The following is a 17,830-nucleotide window of genomic DNA, read 5'->3' on the forward strand; positions in this document are numbered from 1 at the left end:
CTCGCCGTGACCCCCAGGCTGGAGTGCAACGCGTGATTTTGGCTCACTGCAAACTCCACCTCCGGGTTCAAGCGATTCTCCTGCCTCAGCCTCCTGAGTAGCTGGGATTACAGGCATGTGCCATCATGCCTGGCTAAATTTTTGTATTTTTAGTACAGACAGGGTTTACCATGTTGGCCAGGCTGGTCTCGAGCTCCTGACCTCAAGTGATCTGCCTGCGTTGGCCTCCCAAAGTGCTGGGATTACAGGAGTGAGCCACCGCGCCTGGCCTATTTTACTCTTACACACACACATACATGTATGAATGCACACATCCTTCCCATTGTTGCTCCTGGGCTCTGACTGATCACTATGAGAGCTCTTTCCCTTCCCAGACCTTAGAGAAACGTACACATACCCTCGTATTATTATTATTATTATTTTTTTGAGACAGAGTTTCATTCTTGTTGCCCAGGTTGGGGTACAGTGGCACGACCTCGGCTCACTGCAACCTCTGCCTCCTGGGTTCAAGCAATTCTTCTGGGTCAGCCTCTGGAGTAGCTGGGATTACAGGCACCTGCCACCGTGCCTGGCTAAGTTTTTGTATTTTTAGTAGAGACAGTGTTTCACCATGTTGACCAGGCTGGTCTCGAACTCCTGACCTCAGGTGATCCACCTGCCTCAGTCTCCCAAAGTGCTAGGATGACGAGTGTGCGGCACTGCCCTGGCTGCACATAGCCTCTTCTAGTGTTTGCAGGGTGCATATTCACATCTCAGATCCATTTGGAATTATTATTATTTTATTTTTTTGGAGACAGAGTCTCGCTGTATCCCCCAGGGAGTGCAAGAGCGCGATCTTGGCTCATTCAACCTCCACCTCCCCAGTTCAAGCGATTCCCCTGCCTCAGCCTCCCAAGTAGCTGGGATTACAGGTGTGCGCCACCATATCCGGCTAATTTATTTGTATTTTTAGTAGAGATGGGGTTTTACCATGTTGGCCAGGCAGGTCTGGAACTCCTGACTTCAGGTGATTCGCCTGCCTTGGCCTCCCATAGTGTTGGGATTACAGGCGTGAGTCACTGCACCCGGCATATATATGTACATTTTTTGTGGCGCTATCCAGTTAGCCCAAAATCCACTCCCTCCATGGATTTGAAACCTCAGAGAGGGGAGGCTATTTTGGCCAGGATGTTAGTATTTAGTCGATACCTAAAGGAGTAGTCATAGGGAAGAATTGAGAGTAGGCGGCTCAGATAGCATATGCAAAGGCCCTGGGGTGGTAATGTTGTTGCCCTGTGCAAAGACCAACTAGGAAGCCTGTGGCTGGAGTACTGTGAATAAGGGGGATGGTGGAGGGAGTTGAGGGTTGACAGGTGAGGTGTTTGGCTTTATTCTGAGGCTATGGGGGCACAGGAAAGGGACCAGCTCTGGGGCACAAAAGGTCCCTTGTGTCTCGGGGATGGCACGCCCATTCGACAGATATGGAGACTAAGGCTTGCTGAGGCGCAGACAGGCACAGACAGGAGTCAAGGACGGCGGCTCCATTTGCTGGCCTAGGAACTGAGGCCGGGGTTCCTCTCATTTCCCTCAGCGCATGGACAACGTGACCTCGCAGCCTTATTTGTGCACGATCACCCACATTAGGACCCTTTCATCCTGCTGGTAGCAAGAAAGCTCTTCCGCTGCAGTGCTGCACCGCCCGCTCCGCCCAGCCCCAGCCCACCCGACGCCCCCAAGCCCTCTGCACGGGTGCACTCCACCCCAATTCCACCTGACAGGAGCAGCCCGGTCCAGCACCGCCCACCCAATGAGGATAGCCCCGCCCCATCAGGTGTATCCCGGACCCCAGTTCACTCCTCCCTATGGGCCGCCGTCTGGTCTCCAGCACTGACTTTGCGCCTCGCCTTCCCTTTCTATACGGTGGATGCAGGAATAGCCTCGCTCCCAAACCTGCCCCTGCATGTCCTTGCTGTGTGACCCCGGGAGTGTCGTTTCACCTCTCTGAACCTCAGCTTTCCCCTCCGTACAGTGAGTGGGGGTCGAGCCCCCTCTGTGACTCGGTTGATCCACTCCTAGCAGGATGTTGGATGGACGATCTTTGAGGATGCATGTTGAGCCCTCAGCATACCACCGGCGCTCAATAAATGGCCTTGTTTCTTCTGTTTGTCTGGAACAGGAGATGCAGAAATAGGCAGTAGTAGCTGGCCATGATGGCTCATGTCTGTAATACCAATACTTTGGGAGGCCGAGGCAGGTGGATCACCTGAGGTCAGGAGTTCAAGACCAGCCTGGCCAACATGGTGACCTCCGTCTCTACTAAAAATACAAAAATTAGCAGGGCGTGTAATCCCAGCTACTGTTGTGCACACCTGTAATCCCAGCTACTAGGGAGACCAAGGCAGGAGAATCGCTTGAACTCAGGAAGTGGAGATTGCAGTGAGCCAAGACCTGGGCAACAGAGTGAGACTCTGTCTCAAAAAAAAAAGAGCCAAGCCCTGTGGCTCACACCTGTAATCCCAGCGCTTTGGGAGGCCGAGACGGGTGGATCACGAGGTCAGGAGATCGAGACCATTCTGGCTAAACAGGAATAGCCTAGCTGGCTCTACTAAAAATACAAAAACAAAATTTCCGGGTGTGGTAGCAGGTGCCTGTAGTCGCAGTTACTCGGGAGGCTGAGGCAGGAGAATGGCGTGAACCCGGGAGGCGGCACTTGCAGTGAGCTGAGATCGTGCCACTGCAGTCCAGCCTGGGCGACAGAGCGAGACTCCATCAAAAAAAAAAAGGAAAGCGAGAGAGAGAAAGAGGCAGTAGCTGGAGAGGGCTGGCTGAGGAAGAAGCCAGCAGGTTGGACAGGGGCAGAAGCCGGCCCTGAACCTCAGTTTTCTCATCTGTAAAAGGGACCTTCAGGCCAGGTACAGTGACTCACGCCTGTAATCCCAGTGATTTGGGAGGCCGAGGTGGGAAGGTATCTTGAGGCTGCCCTCACTGGACAAGTGGACACACTTCCCTGCTGGACCTTCTAAATTAAATTAGACCCCTAAAAATGTAAGACACAGGCTGAAGGGTGGGGTCCCATCTCTACCTTGCCTTCACTGGCTACAGGTCTGAGTGTTCATGGATTTTCTTTTTTTTAATCTTCTTTTTTCTTTTTTTTTTTTTTGTGATGGAGTCTTCCTCTGTTGCCCAGACTGGAGTGCAGTGATGCGATCTCAGCTCACTGCAACCTTCGCCTCCCAGGTTCAAGCGATTCTCCTACCTCAGCCTCCTGCATAGCTGGGATTACAGGGGAGTGCCACCGCGCCTGGCTAATATTTTGTATCTTTAGTAGTGATGGGGTTTCACTATGTTGGCCAGGCTGGTCTCCAACCCCTGACCTCGCGATCTGTCCACCTCGGCCTCACAAAGTGCTGGGATTGCAGGCATGAGCCACTGCGCCCAGCTGGTCATGGGTTTTCTTGTTGCTGGTGGTGTTTTGAGACAGAGCCTCACTCTGTCACACAGGCTGGAGGGCAGTGGTGCGATCACGGCTCACTGCAGCCTCGATCCCAGGCTCAAGTGATTTTCCCACCTTAGTCTCCCAAGTAGCTGGGACTATAGGTGTGCGCCACCACACCCAACTAATTTTTTTCTTTTTAGTAGAGATGGGATTTCACTATAATAGCCAGGCTGATCTCAAACTGCCAGGCTCAAGCAATCTGCCCGCCTCAGCCTCCCAAAGTGCTGGGATTACAGGCGTGAGCCTCGGCACCTGGCCCAGACTGTCTTATTTATTTATTTATTTATTTATTTATTTATTTATTTATTTCCGAGACAGGGTCTCAATGTGTCACCCAGGCTGGAGTGCAGTGGCACAATCATGGCTCACTGCAGCCTCTAATTCCTGGGCTCAAGTGATCCTCCCACATCAGCCTCCCAAGAAGCTGGGACCACAGGCACACACCACCATTCCTGGCTAATTTTATTTTATTTTTTGTAGAGACAGGTTTTGCCATGTTGCCCCAGACTGGTCTCAATCTCCAGGGCTCAAGTGATCCCCTGGCCCCAGCCTCCCAAAGTATTGGGATTACAAGCATGAGCCACGGCACCCAGCCAAACTGGGATTTATAAAAACCTTTGTCAAGAGAGTGTAGGCCGGGAGTGGTGGCTCACCCTTTTAATTCCAGCACTTTGGGAGGTCAAGGCAGGAGCATCACTTGAGGTCAGGAGTTCAAGACCAGCCTGATCAACATTGTGAAACTCTGTTACTACTAAAAATACAAAAATTAGCTGGGTATGGTGGCACACGTCTGTAGCTCCAGCTACTCCCGGAGGCTGAGACAGGAGAATCACTTGAACCCAACAGGCAGAGGTTGCAGGGAGCCGAGATTGTGCTCTACACTCTAGCCTGGGCGACAGAGAAAGAACCTGTCTCAAGAAGAAAAAAAAGAGAGAGTTTAAATGCTGGCCAAGGACCAAGTAAACCAACCAAAGGGGCCTCAGGGTTCAAGCTTTATGTTTGGGGACAATCTTAGGCCATAGGACTGGGTGACCTTGACCTCCCTGCCAGCCTTGTAGCCTACTCACTCGAGGTTCAGCAGTCCGTCCCTCAGACGGGGACCTCTATACTGTCACATTTGATGACACCTTCATTTCTTGTGGGATCCACTGTTTGGAAATGTGTGTAATCAATCCCAGCACTTTGGGAGGCCAAGGAAGTGGGCGAATCACCTGAGGTTGGGAGTTCAAGACCAGCCTGGCCAACATGGTGACACCCCATCTCTGCTAAAAATACAAAAATTAGTTAGACGTGGTCACGCATGCCTGTAATCCCAGCTACTTGGGAGGCTGAGGCAGGAGAATGGCTTGAAGCTGGGAGGTGGAAGTTTCAGTGAGCCGAGATCAAGCCACCATACTCTAGCCTGGGTGACAGAGCAAGACTTTGTCTCAAAAAGAAAAAAAAAAAGGTTAAAAATGTAATAACTTTTATTATGTAAATATTACCCAAATTTAAAAAAATCAGAAGCTCCATTCTGCGGTCTGTGGCTTCCACCTCAAATGACACCTCCTCCAGGAAGCCTTTCATGACAACACTCAATCCCTCATGCACCTTCTGGCATTTTCCATTTTCTCTTCTTATTTTATTTTATTTTTTTGAGATAGGTTCTCATTCTGTTGCCCTGGAGTGCAGTGACATACTCGCAGCTCCACTGCAGCCTCGACCTCCTGGGCTCAAGTGATCCTCCCTACTCAGCCTCCCCAGTAGCTGGGCCCACAGGCACTGACTACCACATCTGGCTAATTTAAACCTTTTTTGCGGGTTGGGCACGGTGGCTCACGCCTGTAATCCCAGCACTTTGGGAGGCCAAGGTAGGCAGATAACCTGAGGTCAGGAGTTCGATACCAGTCTGGCCAACACGGTGAAATCCTGTCTCTACTAAAAATACAAAAATTACCTAGGCGTGATGGCAGGTGCCTGTAGTCCCAGCTACTCATAAGGCAGAGGTGAGAGAATACAAAAACAAAATTTTTTTTTTGGGTAGAGATAGGATCTTGTCGTGTTGCCCAGGCTAGTCTTGAACTCCTGGACTCAAGTGATCCTCTGTCCTGGGCCTCCCAAAGTGCTGGGATTATAAGCACGAGGCGCCATGCCTGGCTGATGGCTTCTGATTTTAATCTACATCTTGCCAAGCAAATGTCTCTAACATTTATTTGCAAATGTCAAACATTCAAAGAAATGGACATATTCACCCATCACTGCTGGGAGTCAAGTAAGGTCCCCTGTATGGAAGGTGGTGTGGTCTTAAGTATTCATCAAAATGCTGAGAAGCTGGGCTCAGTGACCAATGCCTGTAGTCCCAGTTACTCAGGAGACTGAGGTGGAAGGATCACTTGAACCCAGGAGTTCTGGGCTGTAGTGCACTATGCCAACTGGGTGACTACAGTAAGTTTGGTGTCAATATGATGACCTCCCGGGGAGCGGGATATCACCACCAGGTTGCCTAAGGAGAGGTGAACCGGCCCAGGCTGGAAACTGAGCAGGTAAAACTCTTGTGCGGATCAGTAGTGGGAGCACATCTGTGATAGCCACTGCACTCCAGACGGGCAACATCCTGAGACCGCTGTCTCAGAAAAAAAAAAAAAAGAAAAGAAAATAAGAAGGAGAAGAATTGAAAATGTGTGTTTGGCCAGGCTCGGTGGCTCATGCCTGTAATCTCAACACTTTGGAAGGCCAAGACCGATGATTACTTGAGGTCAGGAATTTGAGACCAGCCTGGCCAACATGGCAAAACCTTGTCTCTACTAAAAATACAAAACTTAGGCCGGGCGCGGTGGCTCATGCCTGTAATCCCAGCGCTTTGGGAGGCTAAGGCGGGCAGATCACGAGGCCAGGAGATCGAGACCATCCTGGCTAACATGGTGAAACCCGGTCTCTACTAAAAATACAAAAAAAAAAAAAAAATTACCGTGTATGGTGGCAGGTGCCTATAGTTCCAGCTACTTGGGAGGCTGAGGCAGGAGAATGGAGTGAACCGGGGACAGAGCTTGCAGTGAGTGGACATCACGCCACTTCACTCCAGCCTGGGCGACAGAGCGAGACTCCCTCTCAAAAAAAAAAAAAAAAAAAACTTCCCCGCCTCTACTAAAAAAAAAAAAAAAAAAAAAAACTAGCCGGGCGAGGTGGCGGCGCCTATAGTCCCAGCTACTCGGGAGGCTGAGGCAGGAGAATGGCGGGAACCCGGGAGGTGGAGCTTGCAGTGAGCCGAGATCCGGCCACTGCACTCCAGCCTGGGCGACAGAGTGAGACTCCGTCTCAAAAACAAAACAAAACAAAAAAAAAACTTAGGCGACTGTGGTGGTGGGCGCCTGTAGTCCCAGATATGACTGAGGCAGGAGAATCACTTGAACCCAGGAGGTGGAGGTTGCAGTGAGCCGAGATTGCGCCCCTGCACTCCAGCCTGGGCGACAGAGTGAGACTCTGTCTCAGAAAAAAAAAGAAAATGTGTTATTCTATTTGTTAGGCTGTCCCCAGAGAGTGACCTAGATGTCCAACCATAGGAGATCTGTTTAACAAACCATAGAAAAACTTCAAGGTGAGTGATGCTAAAGTCTCTAAACTCCAGAATGTACACTGGAATTTGGCCTTGACTGACAAATCATGTGTATAGTATAATTCCATTTGGGCTAAGAAAAGAAAGAAAGAAAGAAAAAAATCTAGATGGAAATAGACCATCGTGTTAGTAACAGTTATTTCTGGGCATTGATTTTATTTTTAAAATTTCGTTCACTCAACAGATATTTACAGAGCACCTGGTCCATGTCAGCTAGGGCCAAGGGCAGGGATGGCATCTGAATTTGTTTACTTAGTTTGTTTTCTGTGCCAGCATTTTAAAATTTACCAATAAGCACCAGGCATAAAGTAAATAGGTATTAAAAATTCATAAAGGAAATTAAACGCTATGACAAGGGACCGATTTAGATTATTTACGTTACACATGTCTGTGCTTTCTAAAACTGTTTTTACAATGAGCACACATTATTTGGAGAATCAGAAAAGAGGCCGGCACGGTGGCTCATGCCTGTAATCCCAGCACTTTCGAAGACTGAGGCGGACAGATTACTTGAGGTCAGGAGTTCGAGACCAGCCTGGCCAACATAGTGAAACCCTGTCTCTACTAAAAAGTACAAAAATTGGAGGGGCGTGGTGGCTCACGCCTGTAATCCCAGCACTTTGGAAGGCTGAGGCGGGCAGATCACGAGGTCAGGAGTTCAAGACCAGCCTGAGCAACATGGTAAAAATCCATCTCTACTAAAATTACAAAAATAAATAAATAAAATAAAATAGCTGGGCATGGTGGCAGGTGCCTGTTATCCCATCTACTAGTGAGGCTGAGTCAGGAGAAACGCTTGAACCCAGGAAGCAGAGGTTGCAGTGAGCTGAGATTGCACCACTGCACTCCAGCCTGGGTGACAGAGCAAGACTCTGTCTCAAAAAAAAAAAAAAAATTAGGTGGGCGTGATGGCACATGCCTGTAATCCCAGCTACTCGGGAGACTGAGGCAGGAGAATTGCTTGAACTTGCGAGGCGGAGGTTGCAGTGAGCCGAGGTCATTCCATTGCACTCCAGCCTGGGCAACACAGTGAGACTCCATCTCCAAAGAAAGAAAAGAAAAGAAAACATGGAACTCTGAATCCATTAGGAAACATACACCTATGTCCCACACCCCTCCCAGCCCCCCACCAGTGCCATTCACCTTTTTTTTTTTTTTGAGATAGGATCTCACTCTGTCATCCAGACTGGAATACAGTGGTGCCATCACGGCTCACTGCAGCCTTGGCCTCCCAGGCTCAAGCCAACCTCCCACCTCAACCTCCCAAGTAGCTGGGACCACTGGTGTACACTGTCATGCCCAGCTAATCTTTTTAGATTTTGTAGATATGGGGTCTCGCTATGTTGCCCAGGCTGGTCTCAAGCTCCTGGCCTCAACTGATCCTTCTGCCTCAGCCTCCAAAAGTGTTGGGATTACAGGTATAAGCCACCGCGCCTGGCCCCATCCACCTTTCTTTTTTTTTTTTTTTTTTTTGAGACGAGTCTCGCTTCTGTCAGCTTCAGGCTGGAGTGCAGTGGCTAGATCTCTTGTGCCTCACTGCAAGCCTCCGCCTCCCGGGTTCACGCTTATTCTTCCTGCCTCAGCCTCCTGAGTAGCTGGGACTGCAGCTCACACTGCCTGCTAGTTTTTTGTATTTTTTAGTAGAGACGGGTTTCACCGAAGCTAGCCAGGATGGTCTCGATCTCCTGACCTCGTGATCCGCCCGTCTCGGCCTCCCAAAGTGCTGGGATTACAGGCTTGAGCCACCGCGCCCGGCCCCATCCACCTTCTCAACCTCCCTTCCCGTTCTCCTTGCCCCAGCTCCTCCTAGCCTCTCCCCTGGAGTGGAACTGATACATCCCAGCTGGCAGGGCCTGCTGTGGGCCTCAACTCCTTGTAAATGTGCAATTAACATGAGATAGATTGATTTCCAAATGGGGAAACTGAGGCTCAGAGAGGTAAAGTGACCTGTTCAGTGTCACACAGTGCATATGTGACAAAGTGGAGCACAAACCCAGATATCTCTGTCCCCGGAGCTCTTGCTGCCCCCTGGAGTGGTCTCAGGCCAAACCTGATTTCCTTCCCTGGGCCTTCTTATTGGGCTTGAATCACAGGGGCTTTATTACTGGTGGGTGGGGAGGTATCCCCCCGACTTGGAGGCCTGATGCCTCAATGGGCCACAGACAGAAATTGCTGGTCTTCCCAGCGCCCCCTCACACTGGTGCTGCTGGACTCCCAAGAAGCCTCAGCCCCAGGCCTGGCTCTCAAGCAGCCTCCAGTCTGAAAGCTGAGTCAGGTGCATTCACTCTTAGCTCTACAGGGCCGGACCTGGGCCAGAGGAAGGGACAGGGAGGGTCTGGGCCACACCGAGGGCTACAAAGAGGAAGGCACATGGAGTTGGTGCTTAAAGAATGAGTAGAAGTATGAGAAGTGGAAGTAGAGTTGGATGGATCGTGGATGATGCCTGCATATGAAGGTGGATGAATGGAAGGATGGATGGGTGGATAGGATAGGAATGGGGGATTGGTGAATGGTGGGATGGATGGGGATGGATGGGGATGGATGGGCGATGGAAGATAAATGACTGGATAGGTGACTGGGTGGACGGATGGATAAATAATAGGTTGATGAATGGATGAATATATGGAAACATGAGGCCGGGCGCGGTGGCTCAAGCCTGTAATCCCAGCACTTTAGAGGCCGAGACGGGTGGATCACCAGGTCAGGAGAACGGACCATCCGGCTAACAAAAACCCTGCCTCTACTAAAAAATACAAAAAAATTAGCTGGCCAGGTGGCGTGGTGCCTGTAGTCCCAGCTACTTGGGAGGCTGAGGCAGGAGAATGGCGTGGAACCCGGGAGGCGGAGCTTGCAGTGAGCCGAGATCGCCACTGCACTCCAGCCTGGCGACAGATGGTGACTCTGTCTCAAAAAAAAAAAAAAAAAAAAAAAAAAAAAAAAAGGAAAGATGAATGTACACATGGTTGGATGATTGGATGGATGGGTGTATAGATGGATGAATGGATAGTAAACGGATGAATGGATAATTGGATGGATGGGAAGATGGCTGGGTGAATAGATGGATGAATAGATAGATGGATGGATGGGTGGATGGGTGGATGGATGGGAACATGGATGGGTGTATGCATAGAGGATAGGTGGGTGGGTGGATAGGTGGATGGATGGGAACATGGATGGGTGTACGGATAGAGAATCGGTGGGTGGGTGGATGGGTGGGTGAATGGGTGGGTGGATGAATGGGAAGGCAGATGGGTGTATGGACGGGAATGGATTCAAAGTGGGTGGGCATGGACGGGATGGACCTGGCAGGCGGGCATGAATGGATGAATGTGTGGGTTGATGTATGTATGAATGGATGGGTAGATGGATGGATGGTTGGATGGATGGGAAGATGGATAGGTGTATGTATGGATGGATGGGTGAGTGGATGGGTGGATGGATGGATGGACGGTTGGATAGATGGATGGTGGTGGATGGATGGAAGGATGGATAGATGGATGGTGGTGGATGGATGGATGGGTGAGTGGATGGGTGGATGGATGGGCAGATGAATAGCTGGATGGATGGATGGATGGATGGAAGGTTGGATGGATGGAATGGATGGGTATGGATGGATGATGGTGGTGGATGGATGGATGGATGGAAGGATGGTGGTGGATGGATGAATGGAATGGATGGATGGATGGATGGATGGATGGGCAAATGAGTGGATAGTGGATGGGTGCGTGGATGGATGGAATGGCACTGAGAGGGTGCATGAATATGTGGGGAAGTGGAAAGGTGGAGCTTGAGCCTCAGCATTAAGCACCCCGCCTACCCTTCAAAGAGCCCAGTGTAGACTGCCACACTGGCAGTGGCTCTAGTGTCCCTGTACATTGCATCCCTGTCTCCAACCTGGTCTCCCCAGGTGCTCCCTTTTCAGGGGTCCGCCACTCCTTCCACATGACTCCACACACCTGCCCTCCAGCCAGGTCCAGATGCTGCTCAACACCCACCCTGGGCACTGTGACTGCTGGTTGGTGGAGGGCTCTGGCAGATGTGACTTGGAGGTCACTGGCCAGTTACACAATGTCTGTCTTGCATGTGGGCATGGCTGTGGTGTTCCAGACGGACTCTGAGTGGCCCCCTAGGAGAGGGTCTCATCTAGAAGCGAGAGGCCAGCCCCCAAGCGGCTGCTCTCCAAGGTCTGTACGTCTGTGTTTCTTTCTGCTTCTTACTCTCCTGACCTGCAGCCTGAGCCAAGCGCCGGTATATCTGGACACCAAAGTCCCTGAGAGAGACCCCACCTCCCTACATCCCCAACGATGTTAACAGCCAACTCCTGAGCACCTGCTACCTGGATGGGTCCTGCGGGAACCCCTCAGCTCCTGGTCATGACCTCCCTGGATGGTACCCCCAGAACAGTGGGGTTACCCACCAAGGGCTTGGCCCAGCCACCAGCAGTTACGCACCTCCTGGATCCCAGGGGGGATGCCAAAGCCTGAGGGACCCCAAGGTGTGAGGGGGGACCCCAAGATATGGGGGTACTGACACCCTTCCCCAGACTCTGGCCCTCTGGTCCCCATTGACTTTGGGATATGTGTCTTTGTTGTTTTTCAAGACAGGTCTCGCTCTGTCCCCAGGCTAGAGTGCAGCGGTGCAATCTGAGCTCACTGCAGCCTCGACCTCCTGGGCTCAAGCAATTGTCCTGTTTCAGCCTCCCCAGTAGTTGGGACTACAGATGTGTGTCACCACACCTGGCTAATTTTTGTGTGTTTTTATTTTCTATTTATTTATTTATTTTGCCACGGGAGTCTCGCTCTGTCACCCATGCTGGAGTGCTGTGGCCCCACCTCCGCTCACTGCAAGCTCCGCCTCCCGGGTTCACGTCATTCTCCCGCCTCAGCCTCCCAAGTAGCTGGGACTACTGGCGCCCACCACCGCGCCTGGCTAGTTTCTTTTTGTATTTTTAGTAGAGACGGGGTTTCACTATGTTAGCCAGGATGGTCTCGATCTCCTGACCTCATGATTCGCCCACCTCGGCCTCCCAAAGTGATGGGATTACAGGCGTGAGCCACCGCGCCCGGCCGTGAGTTTTTATTTTTCCGAGGTGCAGTCTCACTCTGTCACCCAGGCGGAAGTGCAATAGCACAATCTTGGCTCACTGGAACCTCTGCCTCCCAGGTTCAAGTGATTCTCCTGACTCAGCCTCCTGAGTAGCTAGGATTACAGGTGTACGCCACAATGCCTGGCTAATTTTTTTTTGTATTTTTAGTAGAGATGGGGTTTCACCATGTTGCCCAGGCTGGTCTCAAACTCCTGACCTCAAATGATCCACCCGCCTCGGCCTCTCAAAGTGCTGGGATTAGAGGAGTGAGCCACCACACCCGGCCAGTGTCTCCCCTGTTGATGTAGTCAGCACCCAACGTGTAACCCTTTCTCTTTGTTTCAGCGATCATCCTTCCCTGTGACCTCCCTCCTGGCTGGAAGATCCTTGCACTCCGGAAAGCAGATGTTTCCCTGCTGTTGGAGGCCTGAGATTTCAGCGATAAGACGCAGAGGCTGGCATCCAGGACCTCGTGAGAGACAGAGGAAGATGGGAAAGAGCATGAAAGGGCTTATGAAGACAAGTTTCCTCCCTCAGGCCCTGGGATTACAGGCGTGAGCCACTGTACCTGGCTGCAAATCTTTTTTTTTTTTTTTGAGACAGAGTCTTGCTGTGGCCCAGGCTGTTGTGCAATGGTGCGATCTCGGCTCACTGCAACCTCCACCTCCCAGGTTCAAGCAACTTTCCTGCCTGAGCCTCCCGAATAGCTGGGACCACAGGTATGTACCATCACACCTGGCTAATTTTTGTATTTTTAGTAGAGATAGGGTTTCACCACGTTGGACAGAGTGGACTCAAACTCCTGGACTCAAGGATCCTCCGGCCTCGGCCTCCCAAAGTGCTGGGATTACAGACATGAGCCACTGCACCTGGCTGCAAATATTTAAACACAAAAGCAGTTCGCAACTGGGCATAGTGGCGCACACCTGTAGTCCCAGCTACTTGGGAGGCTGAGGTGGGAGGATCACCTGAGACCAGGAGGTTGAAGCTGCAGTGAGCCATGATCATGCCACTGCACTTGAGCCTGGGTGAAAGCATGAGACCTTGTCTAAAAGAAAAAAAAGGCTGGGCGCGGTGGCTCAAGCCTGTAATCCCAGCACTTTGGGAGGCCGAGACGGGCGGATCACTAGGTCAGGAGATCGAGACCATCCTGGCTAACACGGTGAAACCCCATCTCTACTAAAAAATACAAAAACTAGCCAGGCAAGGTGGCGGGCGCCTATAGTCCCAGCTACTCGGGAGGCTGAGGCAGGAGAATGGCGGGAACCTGGGAGGCGGAGCTTGCAGTGAGCTGAGATCGTGCCACTGCACTTCAGCCCGGGCAACAGAGCGAGACTCCGTCTCAAAAAAAAAAAAAAGATCATGGCCTCTCCTGCTCAAAAGCCTTCAGTGGCTCCCCAGTGCTCTAAGTATAAAGTCTACATTCCTTGCTGGGGGCCCACAGGTCCCTGATGCTCAGCCTGTAGCCCTCCCTGCCTACATGGTGCCTCCCCACTCTCCCCAACTCACTTAGCTTCAGTCACAGTCACCTCCTCAATGTTGTCCCAAGGGGCTGAACACGTCCCCGCCTCAGGGCCTTTGGGCGTGGTGTTGCCCTGAATCACCACCTCCACAAAGCAATCTTCAGCAGCCGCTGCAGTCTTGGCCTGGTGCTCTGCCTGCTTTTCTTTCTTTTGCAAAATCCTGTCAGAAGTCATTTCTTCGTTCCCTTGTCTACCAGACATGAGGTCCCTGAGGGCAGGATGTCCTAACAGACCTGGATGCCTTAAATGCTTAATAAACATGAGTTAATGATGAATAATCCTTGCTTTACAGAGGAGGAAACAGAGGCCCAGGGAGGAAGGGCTGTTGTACCCCTTGAGTTTGAGCCCAGGCTGCACCAAATCTACCTGCAGGTGGACGAGCGAACCCCGCAACCTGCTCCCTGGGTAAGCAAAGCTCCAAAGGTTGCAAGGAGCAGACTTGGCCTCTCAGACTGGGGTTCCAGGACCAGGCTTTACTCTCTACTGTTTGTTGTTTTGAGACAAATTCTCACTCTGTCGCCCAGGATGGAGTGAAGTGGTGTGATCTGGGCTCACTGCAACCTCTGGCTCCCAGGTTCAAGCGATCCTCCCACCTCAGCCTCCTGAGTAGCTGGGGTTACAGGTGCACACCACCACGCCGGATAATTTTTTGTGTTTTAAGTAGAGGCAGATTTTTGCCATGTTGGCCAGGCCAGTCTCGAATTCCTGACCTCAAGTGATCTGCCCGATTTGGCCTCCCAAAGTGCTGGGATTACAGGCGTGAGCCACCACCTTCAGCCTCCCTGGTGACTTCTTTTTTTTCTTTTTTTTCTTTTTTTTTTTTTTTTGAGACGGAGTCTCGCTCTGTCGCCCAGGCTGGATTGTAGTGGCCCGATCTCGGCTCACTGCAAGCTCCGCCTCCCAGGTTCACGCCATTCTCCTGCCTCAGCCTCCGGAGTAGCTGGGACTACAGGCGCCCGCCACCACGCCCGGCTAGTTTTTTGTATCTTTTAGTAGAGACGGGGTTTCATCGTGTTAGCCAGGATGGTCTCGATCGCCTGACCTCGTGATCCGCCCGTCTCGGCCTCCCAAAGTGCTGGGATTACAGGCTTGAGCCACCGCGCCCGGCCGACTTCTTTTTTTTCTTTCTTTCTTTTTTTTTTTTTGAGATGAAGTCTCACTCGGTCACCCAGGCTGGAGTGCAATGGCATGATCTTGGCTCACTGCAACCTCTGCCTCCCGGGTTCAGGTGATCATCCTGCTTCAGCCTCCTGAGTAGCTGGGACTACGGGTGTGTGCCACCACACTCAGCTAATTTTTGTATTTTTAGTAGAGACAGGGTTTCACCATGTTAGTCAGGTGATCTCAGGTGATTCACCCACCTCGGCCTCCCAAAGTGCTGGGATTACAGGCATGAGTTACTGTGCCTGGCTTTTTTTTTTTTTTTTTTGAGACAGAGTCTTGCTCTGTCGCCCAGGCTGGAGTGCAGTGGCGTGATCTCAGCTCACTGCAGGCTCCGCCTCCCGGGTTCCCGCCATTCTCCTGCCTCAGCCTCCCGCCTGGCTAATTTTTTGTATTTTTGGTAGAGATGGAGTTTCACCGTGTTAGCCAGGATAGTCTCGATCTCCTGACCTCGTGATCCGCCTGCCTCAGCCTCCCAAAGTGTTGGGGCCACCACGCTCGGCCCATTTTTTTTGTATTTTTGTAGAGACGGGGTTTCACCATGTTGGTCAGGCTGGTCTTGAACCCCTGACCTCAGGTGATCCACCTGCCTCCGCCTCCCAAAGAGGTGGGATTACAGGCATGAGCCACCACCTCTAGCCTTCTGCTGACTTTTACTTTGGGGAACTGACAAGCTTGCTGAGCCTCAGTTTTCTTTTTTTTTTTTTTTTTTTTTGAGACGGAGTCTCGCTCTGTCACCCAGGCTGGAGTGCAGTGGTGCGATATCGGCTCGCTGCAAGCTCCGCCTCCAGGGTTGACGCCATTCTTCTGCCTCAGCCTCCTGAGTAGCTGGGACTACAGGCACCCGTCACCTCGCCCGGCTAGTTTTTCGTATTTTTTAGTAGAGACGGGGTTTCACCATGTTAGCCAGGATGGTCTCGATCTCCTGACCTCGTGATCCGGCCGTCTCGGCCTCCCAAAGTGCTGGGATTACAGGCTTGAGCCACCGTGCCCAGCCGAGCCTCAGTTTTCGATGAAACTGGGGTTAGCTAGGTGCAGTGGCTCATGCCTATAATCTCCACACCGTGGGAGGCTAAGGCAGGAGGATTGCTTGAGCCCAGGAATTAGGGACCAGCTTGAACAACATAGGAAGACCCCATCTCTACAAAATATTAAAAAATTAGCCAGGCTTGGTGGCTCAGGCCTCTAATCCCAGTGACTCGGGAGGGTGAGGCAGGAGAATCGCTAGAGCCCAGGAGGTTGAGCCTGTAGTGAGTTGAGATCGCACCACTGCACTCCAGCCTGGGTGGCAGAGTTAGACCTTGTCTCTAAAAAAGTAATAATTAATGCCGGGCGTGGTGGCTCACGCCTGGAATCCCAGCACTTTGGGAGCCTGAGGCGGGTGGATCACAAGGTCAGGAGATTGAGACCATTGTGGCTAACACAGTGAAACCCCGTCTCTACAAAAATACAAAAAAAAAAATTAGCCGGGCGTGGTGGCACGTGCCTATAGTCTCAGCTACTCAGGAGGCTGAGGCAGGAGAATCGCTTGAACCTGTGAGACGGAGGTTGCAGTGAGCCGAGATCGTGCCACTGCACTCCAGCCCGGGTGACAGAGCGAGACTACGTCTCAAAAAAATAAATAAATAAATAAAATAAAAAATAAATAAATACATAAATAATGTGGTTACATATCAGGCCCCTGGGGTCCAGTCTTGGACCTTGCCTTCCTCCCCCAGATTCCCTGCTGAGCACTCCTATAGTGGATAACAGTGGGACCCCTGAGAGGCCTGGGCCCTGGGCCTGGACTCCAGGTAGCACCCAGTCTGGGAGGGAGGCAGGGCCAGACACAGACGCATCCCCGTCCTGGGGGTCAGGATTGTCAGAGTTGTGGGGAGGGCTGGAGGGCTTCCTGGAGGAAACAACCTCAGAGCTGGCATTTCAGGCTATAAGTGGGATCCAGTACAAGTGCTCTGAAGTGGGGCTGAGCAGCTTGACCAATGGGCAATGAGGAGCTTGAGCCTCTCTCTCTGAGGTGTCCAGGAGAGCCACGGAAGATGCTGGAGCAAGGAGGTGGGCAGCACCGCTGGTTAGAGGGGTCCCTTGGTGTGTGTTGGTAGGGGGGATCCTAGAGGGCATAGCCACGGCACAGGTGGCCAAACCAGAGACCCCGGCCTGTGCCTGGTTACCAGGAATACTCTCCCTCTGGCAGACCCAAGGAAGAGGCTGTAGCATGTGAGTCACCCAGCTGCTGTGAGAACAATCGGCGCGCGGCAGCCCCATGTGGGCTGTCACCAAGCAGGAACACGGCCCCCAGAGCCCCTCTGAGCTGCCTTCCCCACGGGCTCCTGCTCTCTGTTCCCACAGCTGCTCCCTCAAGGCCACAGAAGGAGCGTGGGATGGGGGGACAGGCGGAGAGGAGGCCGTGTAGGCTGCACAGCCAGCATTTGGGAGCTCCGGGGTAGGGTGGGGCTTCTCTGGCAGAGGGCCCACTGTGTTCAGGGGCTGCCATAGTCTCAGGACTCTACTCAGGGTGGGGAAACTGAGGCTCAGAGAATGGTAGGGTTTGCAACTATTCTGCACATGGACAGACACCAGAGCTGAAACCCTGCCCAGGGCCTGCAGTGTCAATGTGACCACTCCCTCTCTCTTTGGCTCCAAACTCTCCCATGGCTCCCCAGTGCCTTCAGAATGAAACCCACACAACTCGCCAAGACCCACGAGGCTCTGTTCAGTTCCTGTGACCCCCTAGGCCTCAGCAATCCCAAAAGCTTTTCTCCCACTTACTCCACTCTAGACACCTCTATAGGGTTCCTCCAATATGGCCCACCTGGCCCCACCTCAGGGCCTTTGCACATGCTCCGACCCCCAATGCCTAAAGCACTCTTTTTAAATTATGCCTGTTTCATCCCTCAGGAAAGGTGCAAAGAGTTCATGAAAGGTTATATGCCCAGGAACACACAGCAAGCTGGTGGGACTTGGGATATGAACCCAGGCCCATCTGACTACCCCCA

This window comes from Papio anubis, chromosome 20 (genome assembly GCF_008728515.1).
Source record: "Papio anubis isolate 15944 chromosome 20, Panubis1.0, whole genome shotgun sequence".
NCBI lineage: Eukaryota > Metazoa > Chordata > Mammalia > Primates > Cercopithecidae > Papio > Papio anubis.